General features: G+C 43.8%; 1 protein-coding gene and 1 non-coding gene across 3 annotated transcripts in view; one reads left to right on the forward strand and one right to left on the reverse strand.

Moving 5' to 3' along the window:
• LOC103171455 (claudin-15-like) overlaps positions 1-15,409 on the reverse strand; it is a 54,766-nt gene that overhangs the window by 17,662 nt on the left and 21,695 nt on the right. The gene's annotated exons all lie outside the window — the stretch shown is intronic.
• LOC114817786 lies at positions 11,754-11,891 on the forward strand. Its single transcript, XR_003765643.1, has one exon. It is a non-coding gene; the product is annotated as a small nucleolar RNA SNORA7 (small nucleolar RNA).

Consider the following 15,409-nt stretch of genomic DNA (forward strand, 5'->3'; position numbering starts at 1 on the left):
CTAAAAGGTATAGGAAGACTTTATTAGCATCTGGAAGAATATTCTAATTTAGATTCAGACACAGAGGAGGTTATAACTATCCCTCCATACAACCCCCTGGGGGGCTGCAACCTATACAGTTTGTTCCCTCACCCCTTATGTATGCCTGCATAGCCCTGTTTCTCCTAATCACTACTGGGAATTAAATTCCTAATTATGAGTAAGTAAAAGAGGGATGTTATCCCTGCTTCCACCTGAAGCCACTCAGTGGAATCAAATAATGTAGAATCAAATAAAGAAACAGTATAACCTAATGGATAGAGCACAAGTGAGTAAGTCAGAAGAACTTAAGTTCTATTCATTCAATCGGTCATATTTTTGAGCACTGATTGTGTGAGAGCACTGTACTAAGCACTTGGGAGAATACAATACACCAAGAAACAGACACATTCACATTCCCTGCCTACCATGAGCTTACAGTCTAGAATGGGGGAGACAGACATTAATATAAATAAATAAATTATAGGTGTGTACATAAGTAAAGTGGGACTGGGCCGGGGGGATGAACACTTGAAGGAAATCAGGGTGACACAGAAGGGAGTGGGAGAAGAGGAAAGGGGAGGATTAGTCAGGGAGGAGATGACATAGTGGATAGAGCAAGGGCCTGGGATTTGGAAGGGAGTGGGTTCTAATCCTGGCTCTGACACTTGTCTGCTGACCTTGGGCAAGTCACTTCACTTCTCTATGCCTCCATTCCCTCATCTGTAAAATGGGGTTAAGACTTTTGAGCCCCATGCGGGACATGGACTGTGTCCAACCTGATTAGCTTGCATCTAGCCCAGTGCTTAGAATAGTGCCTGGCACATAGAAAGTGCTTAGCAAATACCATAAAAAAGCAGGACCTAAATGAAGGGATGGCTACAACCCATCATAAACTTCAGTCAGATCATCAGCTAGGTGAGTTAGTTTTCCACCTCCTAACATGGCAGAGAGCATTTTTTTAATGGTATTTGTTAAGTGTTATGTATCAGACACCGTTCTAAACACTGGGGTAGCTAAAAGTTAATTAGGTTGGACATGCATGGGGCTCCCAGTCTAAGTAGGAGAGAGAACAGGGGAACTGAGGCACAGAGAAGTTAAACCACTTTCCTGAGTTCACTCAGCAAGCAAGTGACAAATTAGAATTAGATTAGATTAGATTAGAGTAGGGATTAGAATTCAGCTACTCTTGATTCCCAGGCCTATGCTCTTTCCCCTGGCCGTGCTGCTTTTCTAGGCTTTCCTAGTGCCTTCCCAGTAGTGAAAACCCCTTTCCAAAGCACATTTTGGATATAATTTTGCATACTTAGCCTTGGTGGGGGCTGGGGGGTATTCAGAAGTACAGGCACCATCACAACTGGTTCATAAATGGAGTAATAGAGACAAGGGGAGGGAAAATGCCATGCCCAGACTCACCCAGCTAGTCAGAGTCCGGCAAATTAGACCTTTCCATCCCAAATACTAGTCGTATGCTCTATCCACTCTAGGACACTGACTCAGAGGCCCCCAGATGGATTAGCAATCTTGAGAAAAGAGCTTCTTGTCAGGGACTTCAATATTTTGAAAATCAGAGGGAAGTCAATGGGTGGGGAAAGGATCTGAATGTAACCATAAATAGAGCTGAAATAAGGTTTTGCTAGAAATCAGAAGCAAAATTCCCTGTTGGATGCTGATTGTTGGAGTTCTATTCCATTTTATTTGTCTTAAATGACTGTCAGTGAGGCACACAGCAGATTACTTTCAGGAATATATTCTGAAAGATGGCTCATGCCTTTTTTATAAAAAGGAATAAAAGAGAATGTATGAAAATAGCTAAGCAATGTGGCCTCATTTAAAAATCTCTCCCTAGAAGAGCTGTTCTGCTGGAGCTAATCACGCTTTATGGCAGCCAGCACAGATGTAGTTCTCTGTCCCCTACTTTTGCCTTCTCCAGGCCCTCACCCTAGTTACACCGAGGATCCCGTCAGACCGGCCCCTGGAGAAATTACTTTAAATGAGAAAGACAGAGACCCCTTGCTGAAAGAGTTTACCACCTTGAGGGTAGCTAGGACCCAGACAGAACTAAACATAAAAGAAGAATGTCAGAATTATAAAGTTCCTAAGCATTTTAACTCAGAAACATAGCATATATACATATGTTGTAGAGCTATGGCTAGTGACAAATGGCCAGTGTAGTTATTGGTGTTATCTGGACTAAAAGGGGGTGACCTAGGAAGACTTTAGGGAGAAGACAATAATAAGAGTATCTTTTAAGCACCTACTATGGGCCAGGCACTATACTAAGCCCTGGGGTAGATACCAAATATTTGGGTTGGATACAATCTCTGTCCCATATAGGGCCCAAAGTCTCAATCCCCATTTTATAGATGAGGTAACAGTCCCAGAGAAGTGAAGAGATTCACCCAAGGTCACACAAAAGACAAGTGGCAGAGCTAGGATTAGAATCCAGGGCCTTCTGACTCCCAGGCCTATGTTCTGTACACTAGGCCATGCTGCTCTGTGTTTTTTTAAGATAAAACCTAATTGGGGAGGATCAAATTTTCAATTGTGGTACCCTCTAAAAATTGTATTATCTTATGTAATGGACAAAGGTTCAGCAGATCAATCAGTGATATTTATTGAGCACTTTGTGTGCAAACACTGTACTTGGGAGAGTACCATACAACAGAGTTGGTAGACAAGTTCCCTGCCCACAATGAGCTTACATTCTAGAAGGATCAATATTAGGGATATAAGTTTAAATAAGAGCTCCATACCTGAGAAAAGATAATAATAATAATGGTATTTGTTAAGTGCTTACTATGTGCCAAGCACTTTCTAAGTGCAGAGGTAATTAGGTTGTCCCATGTGGGGTTCACAGTCAATCCCCATTATATAGATGAGGGAACTGAGGCACAGAGAAGTTAAGTGACTTGTCCAAAGTCACACTGCAGACAAGTGGCCAAGTCAGGATTAGAACCCGAGACTTCTAACTCCCAAGCCTGTGATCTTTCCACTAAGCCCCACTGCTTCTCTAGATGATAAGAAACTAGATGAATCTAGCTTGCTCATGTCATTAGAGAGTCACATCGGAGCTAGCACACCAGTAACCAACTGAGATCTATCCCTTTACACACTTAGATATATATCCTTCATACTGGATGCTGATAAAATGCCATCTTCTTCTAGACTGTAACCTCCTTGTGGGCAGGGATCATAACTACCAACTCTGTTGCATTGTACTTTCCAAAATGCTTACAGTGCAGGGCTGTACACACTCAATACAATACAATTGATTTACTGATTGATTGGTGGTGGAGACCTACTTACATATGTAAATAGCGCTCAAAGGTCAATGTGAGATCAATAGAACCTCCCACATTGTTCCCACATTGTTTATTAAGAGAAATAATAAAGGTGGTATTTATTAAGAGCTTCCTATGTGCCAAGCAGATCCTTAGGGAGTTGGTGGGTTTGTGTCTGTTTTCAAATCTTCATTTTCTCCTTGTTTTCATGAAGTCTTTGCTCTAGAGCAACTGTCCATCCATTTCCTCCTACTAGAATTGTTTGTGGTTGTGATCTCCCAACAGTCCTTTCCTCTCCAAAAACAGTTCGAGGCTATGCCTCACTGTATTTTCAAAACCTATATTTTTTCCTCTCCTGGGATGTGTATGTTCCTTTCCTGTTCCCTCTCTAGCAGCTATTGGGTATCCTGCTGTCATCCTTTCTTCTTGCATATGCCACCCAGCAGTACTGCATTGCGATGGGATTACTTTGTTGCGAGTAAGCTGACTGCATTTTAGGAAATAATGAGTAAGCTTATTCTTTCATTTAAAGTGGAATATTGCTCAAAGATGATGTTGCTGAAATTTCTCCAGGAGCTGGACATGTCTTTGATAACCATATCTACATCTCCTCCCCTGTTCCCTCTCCCTTCTTCCAGGATGACATCTCCTCCTGCCTTCAGGACATCCCCACCTGGATGTCCTCCCGCCACCTAAAACTCAACATGTCCAAGACTGAGCTCCTTATCTTCCCTCCCAAACCTTGTCCTCTCCCTGACTTTTCTATCACTGTGGGCAGCACTACCATCCTCCCATCTCACAAGTCTGCAACTTTGATGTCATCCTTGACTCAGCTCTCTCATTCACCCCACATACAATCTGTCACCAAAACCTGCCGATTTAACCTTCACAACATCGCCTCCTCTCCATCCAAACTGCTACCTTGTTAGTACAATCACTCATCATATCCCGACTGGATTGCTACCTCAACCTCCTTTCTGATCTCCCAACCTCCTGTCTCTCCCCACTTCAGACTATGCTTCACTCTGCTTCCCAGATTATCTTTCTCTAGAAATGGTCTGGGCATGTCACCTCTCTCCTCAAAAATCTCCAGTGGTTGCCTATCAACCTCCTTATCAAGCCCAAACTCCTCACTAATGGCCTCAAAGCTCTCCATCACCTTGCATCCTCCTACCTCACCTCCCTTCTCTCCTTCTACAGCCCAGCCCATATACTCCGCTACTCTGCCGCTAACCTTCTCACTGTGTCTCGTTCTCGCCTGTCCCGCCGTCAACCACTGCCCCACATCATACCTACAGCCCAGCCCATATACTCCACTACTCTGCCGCTAACCTTCTCACTGTGTCTCGTTCTCGCCTGTCCCGCCGTCAACCACTGCCCCACATCATACCTCTGGCCTGGAATGGCCTCTCTCCTCACACCCGCCAAACTAGCACACTTCCCCCCTTCAAAGCCCTACTGAAAGCTCACCTCCTCCAGGAGGCCTTCCCAGATTTTCCTCTGCTCCTCCTTCCCTCCCAATCGCCTCTACTCCCTCCCTCTGTTCTAACCCCTTCCATGCCCCATGGAACTTGTGTATATATGTACATATTTATTATTCTATTTATTTTATTAATGATGTTTATATATCTCTAGTTATATTGATTTATAATGCTGCTATCGATGCCTGCTTACTTGTTTTGTTGTCTGTCTCCCCACTTCTAGACGATGAGCCCACATTTGGGTAGGGATTGTCTCTGTTGCTGAATTGTACTTTCCAAACGCTTAGTACAGTGCTCTACACACAGTAAGTGTTCAATAAACACAACTGAATGAATGAATGTCTTCTATAAGCGTTTTAGGTCTCACAGTCACATGGTAGGTTTGACACTGTAAGTCTTATAGACTTGTAGACCTTTAACTTAATACGGTATTTGATGTCCCATTTTTTATGGTATTTGTAAAGTGCTCACCATGTACCCAGAACTGTACTAAGCACCGGGGTAGATGTAGGTAGGCTAATCATGTTCGATATAGTCCATGTCCCACATTGGGCTCATGGTCTTAGTCCCCATTTCACAGATGAGGGAACTGAGGCACAGAAAAGGTCAGTGACTTGCCCAAAGCTATACAGCAGACACGTGGCAGAGACAGGATTAGAATACAGATACTCTGACTCCCCGGGCCAGGCTCTTTCTTCTAGGCCATGCTGTTTCCTGTTGTAGCTACACTCTGTATTGCAGTTTTTTAAAGATCATGCTGGTCTTTGGGATCTGTTTTCTATCCCTATAGACTGCAAACTCCTTGTGGGGAGGGACTGCATCTGCCAAGTCTATTTATTGAGAGCCCACTGTGTGCAGAGCACAGTACAAAGCGCTTGGGAGGGTATGATATAACAGAATTGGTAGACACGCTCCCTGCCCGTATTGATCCTACAATATAGAAGGGGAGACAGGCGTTAATATAAATAAATAAATGAATACAGATATATACGTAAGTGCTGTGGGGCTGAGGGAGGGGTGAAAAAAGGGAGCAAATCCATGTGCAAGGGCTGTGCAGAGGGGAGTGGGAGAAGAGGGAATGAAGGTTAGGTCACTCTGACTGGGAAATGGAAACAGGTCAGATAGGGATTCCAGGATCGCTAACTAAAGCAAGTATTCCATCATGGAGTATCCTAAGAATCTTGGTGAATTACAATACAGATGAGAGTGGGCCTGTTTTCAAATTTATTCAAAGAGATGTTGATGTAGCTAGCAGAATTCCCGCAATACTCAAGGAAGAGTGCTATAGCACTACCCAGTTTCATTTGTCAAAGTGGATAGAGCACAGGCCTGGGAGTCAGAAGGTCATGGATTCCAATCCCAGCTCCTCCACTTGTCTGCTGTGTGACCTTGGGAAAGTCACTTCACTTCTCTGGGCATCAATTACCGCATTTGTAAATTGGGGATTGAGACTGTAAACCCCATACGGGCAGGGACTGTGTCCAACCCGATTTGCTTGTATCAACCCCAGTGATTAGTACAGTGCCTGGCATATAATAAGCACTTAATAAATACCCTTATTATTATTATTATTTGTCACACTGAGTTCATTCAGGGCAAGGATTGTATCTCATTATTACAGTTGAAAACAAAGGCTCCTACTTACTACAGTCCAAAATTGAGAAGTATCTAGGGTTCACCAGAACCCATGAAGTTGTTGTACCATTACAAACAGCCTACATCTAATTAAGGTTATTCAAACTGGAGACATGGAGCAGGGTAATACCATTTTAGATCAATATTTTTTCAATTTGTGAGAAATTTTTCTTTTCCAAATGCCTTTAGATTGGTGGTAAGACCTAGGTAGCAGCCTGTGATCAAAGCTAGTCACAGAGATATGGGAGTAGTCATGTTCATTCATTCATTCAATTGTATTTACTTGGAGAAGCAGCGTGGCTCAGTGGAAAGAGCATGGGCTTTGGAGTCAGGGCTCATGAGTTCGAATCCCAGCTCTGCCACTTGTCGGCTGTGTGACTGTGGGCAAGTCACTTAACTTCTCTGTGCCTCAGTTCCCTCATCTGTAAAATGGGGATTAAGACTGTGAGCCCCATGTGGGACAACCTGATTCCCCTATGTCTACCCCAGCGCTTAGAACAGTGCTCGGCACATAGTAAGTGCTTAACAAATACCAACATTATTATTTACTGAGAGCTTACTATGTGTAGAGCCCTGTACCAAGCACTTGCAGTGTACAATTCCGGAACAGATAGAGACAATCCCTGCCCAACAACAGCTCACAGTCTAAACTGGGGAGACAGCCAACAAAACAAAACAAGTAGTCAGGCATCAATATCATTAAGGTAAATAGAATCATAGATATATGCACATCATTAATAATGTTGGTACTTGTTAAACACTTACTACGTGCAGAGCACTGTTCTAAGTGCTGGGGTAGATACAGAGGAATGAGGTTGTCCCACGTGAGGCTCACAGTCTTCATCCCCATTTTACAGATGAGGGAACTGAGGCACAGAGAAGTGAAGTGACTTGCCCACAGTCACAGCTGACAAGGGGCAGAGTAGGAATTTGAACCCATGACCTCTGACACCCAAGGCCGAGCTCTTTCCACTGAGTTACACTGCTTCTCTAAATCATAAATAAAATAGAGTAATAAACAATATATTCAAATATGCACAAGTGATGTGGGAAGGGGAAGAGGGAAGAGCAGAGGGAGGGAGTAGGGGGAATGAGGAGGGGAGGAGGGGCAGAGGGAAAGGGAGGGCTCAGTCTGGGAAGGTCTCCTGGGAGCTTTCAGCAGGGCTTTGAAGAAGGGAAGAGAGTTAGTTTGGGGGATGTGAGGAGGGAGGGCATTCCAGGTCAGTGGTAGGACGTGAGTCGGGGTCGGCAGCGGGACAGGCAAGAACGAGGGACCATGAGGAGATGAGCGGCAGAGAGGAGTGGAGTGTGCGGGCTGGGCTTAGAAGGAGAGAAGGGAGGTGAGGTAGGAGGGGGCAAGGGGATGAGAGCTTTGAAACCAAGAGTGAGGAGTTTTTGTTTCATGCAAAGGTTGATAGGCAACCACTGGAGGTTTTTGAGGAAGGGAGTGACGCACCCAGAGCATTTCTGGATAAAGATTATTCTGGTAGCGGAATGAAGAATAGACTGGAAGAGGGAGAGACAGGAGGATGGGAGATCAGAGAGGAGGCTGATGCAATAATCCAGTCTGGACATTATGAGAGCTGGTACCAGCAAGGTAGTAGTTTGGATGGAGAGGAAAGGGTGGATCTTGGCAATGTTGTGAGGATGAGACCAGCTGGTTTTGGTGAAGGATTGGATGCGTGGGGTGAATGAGACAGCAGTGTCAAGGATGACACCAAGGTTGCAGGCCTGTGAGACGGGAAGGATGGTAGTGACATCCACAGTGACAGGGAAGTCAGGGAGAGGACAGGGTTTGGGAGTGAAGATAAGGAGCTCAGTCTTGGACATGTTGAGTTTTAGGTGGCAGGCAGACATACAGGTGGAGATGTCCTGAAGACAGGAGGAGATATGAGCTTGGAGGGAGGGGGAGAGAAAGAAATATTGTACATTATTGCAAATATATTTTTTATGAAATATGTGTGTGAGTTGAAAACATACGTATATACATACATATATACCTCAATCAATGGTATTCATTGAGCGCTTACTGCGTGCAGAGCATAGTTCTAAGCACTTGGGAGAGAACAATATAACAGATCTAGTAGGCACGTTCCCTGCCCACGACGAGGTTACAGTCTAGAGGAAATATATTTCCTACTACAACCCCAATCACACAATTTACTCTTCTAATGCCAATCTTCTCCCTGTACCTTGCTCTCGTCTATCTCACCACTGACCCCTCGCCCACATCCCGCCTCTGGCCTGGAACGTCCTCTCTCTTTATGTTTGACAGACGATCCCTCTCTCCACCTTCAAAGCCTTATTAAAAGCACATCTCCATCAGGAGGCTTTTCTGGACTAAGCCCTCAGTTCCTCTTCTCCCACTCCCATCTATGTCACCTTCACACTTGGATTTGTACCCTTTAGTCACCCTTCCTTCATCCCCACAGAACTTGTGTACATATTCATAATATATCTGCTTATTTTAATGTCCGTGCCCCACTCTAGTCTCCTAGCTCTTTGTAGGTCCTTAGTATACCGCTCTGCCCACAGTAAGTGCTCAGTAATTTTAAGTGCTCAGTAAATACGAATGATTGATTTATTGATGTCTCTTAAGACATGCCAGCTATAAAGAAGCCACCAATTTCCAGTCAAGAAATATCTGCACCAATTGAGAAGCAAGGTGAACTAGTGGAAATTGCACAGGAATGGGAGTCAGGAGACCTGGGTTCTAATCCTGGCTCAGCCATTTGTCTGCTGGGTGGTCTTGTTCAAATCACTTTCCTTCTTTGCACATCAGTTGCCTCATCTGTAAATGGGGATTAAATGTCTCGATTAAATGCCTCTTTTCCCTCCCCCTTAGACTGCGAGCCCCCTCTGAGTCATGGACTGTGTCTGATTTAATTAGCAAAGTATTTGGCAATTAGTAAGCCCTTACCAAAAACTATAATTTTTATTATTATTACTATTATTATCATTAGCTTTGGCTTTAGCTTCATCTGAGTAGAGTTTGCAGGAGTGGGTCTAGAAGAAAGCTCTCTCCTTTGGTAGGATACAAGTCTCATAGAATATTTTCACCTAGTTGCTTACTCAAGTCATAACCACACTCAAACTTGCTTAGCTGTAAAAGTTAGGCTGGCTCATATTAGGGCACTCTCTTAGTTTGAAATCGCCATCTGCTGTCCTTCAAATTCAATTTACTGTGTCTCCTATAATGTATTCATCCCAGGATGTACTCATATAGCTGCACTATCAAAAAAAAGATGTTAAGCAGTTCTTACCCTCATTACAAGAGCCAGGCTCTTAAAATTTGCTGAAAGATCAATAGATTTGAAAGATTGTCTGGTTAAAACTAGACCCCTCACCTCTCCCTCAGCCTGACTGATCAAATCTCTGAGGTTGCTCACGGCAAGAGCTGTGAGAGGCCAGCTCAGACCTTGAATAGATCAACTTCACTTGCAATGCAGATTGACGTGCTTGAAATGAGGGAAGAGTTCAGCATTCTCATATTTCTCCCTGGTATTTCACCTGTCATTTGCACTTGCCTGAGGATTAACCACACTTTGAATTTCAACTTTTCCACAAGCTACAGGAGGGCAGAGGAGAAAAAAAATATTTCAACTAAATATATATATATATCCACCATCTAAAACTATTCCTTTTCATAGTTCTGGGATTCCAAGTGCCCATTTGCTTTCCTCTGCTTCAAGCTGTTCCAAACAAATCTCTTTGATCTGAACCTAAATTTAAGAAATTTCAGTTCAATGTTTTTCGTGTGTGTGAGAGAAGAAAAATTAAAAAGGGCAAGGCTTTGGGAATTAAAGAAAGGTAGTTTATTTTGCTTTATGAAGTAATTTTTCAGTATTGGGTGATTCTTTTCTCAGGTTTTTTTTTTTTTAATTTTAGATTTACATCTCCCCAGAAGCCTTCCATGAACAACAGGGGATTTGGGGGAAGGTGTGAATGGGCCCAATACTGCAAAATTCTGCTCCCCCTTTGCGCTTACCTTTCTTTCATCTGAATGTACTCTCCACTTTTTACCTATGTTTACATGAAAGAAATGCTTAAGTAGATTTGCATATCAAATCCTCCAGCAAAGTTTTCTATCACTTCTAAAACCCACAGGGTTAATTGTGTTGATTGGATGAGATGGTTTATTCTGACTACAGTATGGTGCCAATTATGATGGAAAGGTTGAACTCACGGCGGGTAGGGACCCGGTCTACCAGCTCTGCTAACTGTACTCTTCCAAGTCCTGAGTACAGTGGTCTGCACACAGTAAGCGCTCAACCAGCAGGACTGACTATGTTAAACAACAGGTCCTGCCTGTTATTCAAAGAACAGAGTATGACTGAGGTTACCCAGTAGGTGCAAGATAGGATTTGGGTTTAAGTTTGCTAGATTATAAACTCCTCGAGGGCAGGGATCTTAACTTTGAACTCAGTTGCACTCTCCTCAATGTCTAGCACAGTGCTCTGAATATGGCAGGACCTCACTAAACACTGTAGGAGAGTTAGAGACGGAGAGAGAAAGTTAAGAATGTAACATGGCACATCCCTCATTGCTGGAATGGCTCCCAAGAAACGCAACCATCACACAGTATGGACTATTTTGGTCTCTCCCAGTTATAGCATTTCTTATGTTAGAGTGAAGTAGCGATTTGACAATAATTTGATCAATGTAGACTGTGAAAGTTGATAATTGAAACCAAAAAAAGCTACTTTCTTCTGTCATCTATATTCAACACTGCTAGAGAAAGTTATGTATCAAATGATTTCCAGAAAGCACCATATGGATTTAGAACTAGGAGAAATAAACAATGCATGTTGACAATGCTCGGGCCAAAATATATAAAGCAATCTCCTTTCATAAAACAGGATGGAGGAGAAGAGTCACTGTGCCCCATTCCATCACTGTGCCCCATTCCACAGTTCCAGAGAATGGTTTATCAAAATAGGTTTTCAGATTGGCCCATCCAGAGTGATAAGATGGCTATGTTTTCCTTCATTAGATTGAATAATTTTCATTTATATAATTTCCAGACACTTTGTTACAAATGATAATGATAAGTTAGTGGTGGTTCTACTTTACCCTTTTTAAAATATGTCAATGCGTTTGGATCTCTGTGTACATTCATACAATTTACATCTTATACCAAATCATAAATGAAAGTCAGTCAGAAGTGGAAGTTATTGCCTTTTTCAATAGGTGTTTATTCAATTGTTCGTTCAATTCTTAGGCTGATTACCCTACTTATAAATATTTGCCTGTCTATCTCCCCATCCTCCAAAGTGCTTAGTATAATACGTTACCCCCAGTGGACATTGAATAAATGTCATTGCTACTATTACCTCACCTCTCAGGGTCGCACCTGAAGAGTTTCCAGGACTCTACTAGTCTCGGCTATGGGAGGGAGAGTCAAGCAGAGGCATACCCATTCCATTCCTAGCTTGGCCAGTGGCTAGCCAGGGAAAGGCAATCTGCTACAAGTCAAAACTCACCCTTACTGGGCAGCAGCGGCACGGGAGAGAGTCAAAGGCGGAGACTCGAGTTTACTGCGCGGAAGGCAGCAATGGTAAATCACTTCCGTATTTTTATCATGAAAACTGGACGGATGCTCTACCAGAATGACTGCAGATGGAGAGTGGGGCGTTCTGAGAGAAATGTGTCTGCGGTGTCGCTCTGGGTCAGAAACAACTCTACGGCATAAGACAATACTACTTAGCAAAGCTGTACTTACTTCAGCCATTTTTCTGATGCATCAAGGACACAGGTGATCCCAAAGCAGTGTCTACTTTAGACTAAAATAATGCAGTGGGAGTTTATGTTGTGATATTTTAAGTCCCTTAGCATCTGGTTGGGGGAGGGAAATATACAGAGTATTCCTTATCGCTCTGCTCTGTCAGATTCACAATCTTATCGCCCTGAAAGCTGAGGGCATTAGCTGATTCATCTGATAGTTGATTTTGTCTGATTTATAGGATGATAATGTTGACAGTAACACCAAAAACTTCTTATCTACCTGACTTCCCACTGGGGAGTTTTATTGGACAATAATTTGAAATGGCCCTTTTGGTTTCGATTCTTTACATTGTGATTTTCTTCTGCTACCTTCGTGACTGAAGTTAGTAATGGCTAGGTAGAATTGGCGAGCAAATTTCAGCTTTGCTAGGTAGCGGTCTTGTCTTGTCTTACGCCATCGAGTCATTTCGAACCCATAGCGACACCACTGGCTAGGAATATTTTTCCTTCCCCTTACACCATATCCCCAAGGATTTAGGCAGGTCTGATGTTTGTATTAATCTGTTTTGCTGTTGTCATTGTTAAAGAAGGTGTAACTCTGCCATGACATAAGAACATCTTGATTCTATTTAGTTGCCATTGTTTTTACGAGATGTTCTTCCCCTTGACGCTGTTTAGTGCCATTGTTCTTGTCTGTCCATCTCCCCCGATTAGACTGTAAGCCCGTCAAACGGCAGGGACTGTCTCTATCTGTTGCCGACTTGTTCATCCCAAGCGCTTAGTACAGTGCTCTGCACATAGTAAGCGCTCAATAAATACTATTGAATGAATGAATGAATGAACATCAGGATCAGAGTTTCCACAACTTCAGAGTCAGAACCTGGCCCCAGCAAAATAATAATAATGGTATTTGTTAAGCTCTTACTATGTGCCAGCTACTGTTCTAAGTGCTGAGGCAGATACAAGATAATTGGGTTGGACAAAGTCCCTGTCCCAAATGGGGCTTACAGTCTTAATCTCCATTTTACAGATGAGGAAACTGAGGCACAGAGAAGTGAAGTGACTTGCCCAAGATCATACAGCAAAGTGGCAGAGCCAGAATTAGAACCAATGACCTTCTTACTCCCAGTCCTGGGCTCTATCAACTAAGGCATGCTGCTTCTCTGGTGCCAGGCTAACTACTGCAGTGCAGATTATTTGGAAGCTTCTAGTCTAGCCCCGCTGCCGTTCCTGGTATCGAGCTCTGCAGCTGCCCCAGACTTCATCCCAAAGTCCTGGAGCCACTGAGGACAGAATTTGCCAGCACCCAACTACTTTTTTCCAGGGCTCAGCTGGGAGTGGAGGGGGTCCTTACTCTCCCCCCTTCAAAGCCTTGTTGAGGGCACGTGTCCTCCGGGAGGCCTTCCCAGACTAAACCTCCCTTTCCTCTTCTCCCATTTCCTTTGACATGACCCTGCCTTTCTCCCTCTGTTCTTCTTCCCTCCCGACCCTACAGCACTTACATACAAATTTGTAATTTATGCATTTGTATTGATGTCTGTTCCCCCAGTCCTAGACTTTAAACTCGCTGTGGGCAGGGAATGTGTCTGTTTATTGTTGTACCATACACAAAGGTGTAACTCTGCCATGACATGAGAACACCAGGATCAGAGTTTCTACAACGTCAGAGACAGAACCTGGCCTTAGAAAAATAATAATAATAATAATAATAGTATTTGTTAAGTGTTAAAATGTAGTGCTCTGTGCACAGTGAGCACTCAGTAAACATGATTGAGTGAACTGAATGAATGAATGATGCAATGCACCACAGCTTCATCTCCCTCTTTATAGGCAGGCCTTGCATCATGGTGTAGTGGATATAGCACAGGCCTTGGAGTCAGAAGGTCATGGGTTCTAATCCTGGCTCTGCTACTTGTCTGCTGTGTGATCCTGGGCAAGTCACTTTGTTTTTCTGTGCCTCAGTTACCTCATTTGTAAAATGGAGATTGACACTATGAGCCCAACTCCATTTCCTTGTATCCACCAAAGCATTTAGTACAGTGGCTGGCACATATTAAGCATTTAACAAATACCATAATTATCAGTATTATTATCATTATCAGGAGAGATGTGAGGAGACTGGGAGGTTGCTCCGATGGTGAGGCTATCCTTGAGGGTGAAAGTGTGGGCAGGTGAGACCGGATGGGCACCAGAAATATAATGTAGCTTGAGATGTGCAGGGTGCTTTTTTTATGGTGTTTGTTATGTGCTTACTCTTTGACAGGCACTGCTCTAAGCACTGGGGTAGATACAAGCTAATCAGGTTGGACACAGTCCCTGTCCCTCATGGGGCTCACAGTCTTAATCCCCATTTTACAGGTGAGGTAACTGAGGCCCAGAGAAGAGAGGTGCCTAGCCCAGGGTCACACAGCAGACAAGAGGAGGAGCCGGGATTAGGGCCCAGGTCCTTCTGACTCCCAGGCCCATGCTCTTCCACTAAACCACACAGCTTCCCATGACTGCACTGTGCCCGTTGAAGGGTTGACAGTGGCTTGCGGCCATCCCAGTCCCTCTTCCTGGGTGCTGGCGGCAGCAGCTGCAGGTCTGCCACTGCCACATCACCGCCACTACCTCTCCAGGCCTGTCTCGTCTGTCAGTCAACCAGTCATATTTACTAAGCACCTACTGCATGCAGAGCACTGTTGACATGCTTGGGAATGTACAGTAGTGTTAGCAGACATGATTTCTTCCCTAGAGAGGTTTACAATCTAGTGGGAGAAACAGATACCTAAGGAGAAAGAAGGAAGAGGGGATATGTAGGTGAATTACCACTGAAGTAAAGAGTATGTAAGATTTGCACATAACTGTTGCAGGGGGTTGAGAATGACCAAGTCCTACTGTAACCAAGCACGGCCTAGTGGACAGAGCATGGGCCTGGGAATCAGAAGGACCTGATTATAACCCAGCTCTGCCATTTGTCTGCTGGATGACCTTGGGGAAGTCATTTCACTTCCCTGTGCCTCAGTTACCTCATCTGTAAAATGGGGATTAAGACTGTGAGCACCAAGTGGGACATGAACTGTGTCCAACCTGATTAGCTTGTATCTACCCCAGCACTTATTACAGTGTCTGCCACTTAGTAGGCACTTAACAAATAGCATTTAAAAAATCCACACACTCCATTCCTCTATCGCCACCATACACTGTGTACTTAAATTTCTTCTATCCCACACCTGACCCCTTGACCACGTCCTTCTTTGGGCCTAAAAGTCTCTCCCATTCCATTAT

Source organism: Ornithorhynchus anatinus, chromosome 1, assembly GCF_004115215.2.
Source record: "Ornithorhynchus anatinus isolate Pmale09 chromosome 1, mOrnAna1.pri.v4, whole genome shotgun sequence".
Taxonomy (NCBI): Eukaryota; Metazoa; Chordata; class Mammalia; order Monotremata; family Ornithorhynchidae; genus Ornithorhynchus; species Ornithorhynchus anatinus.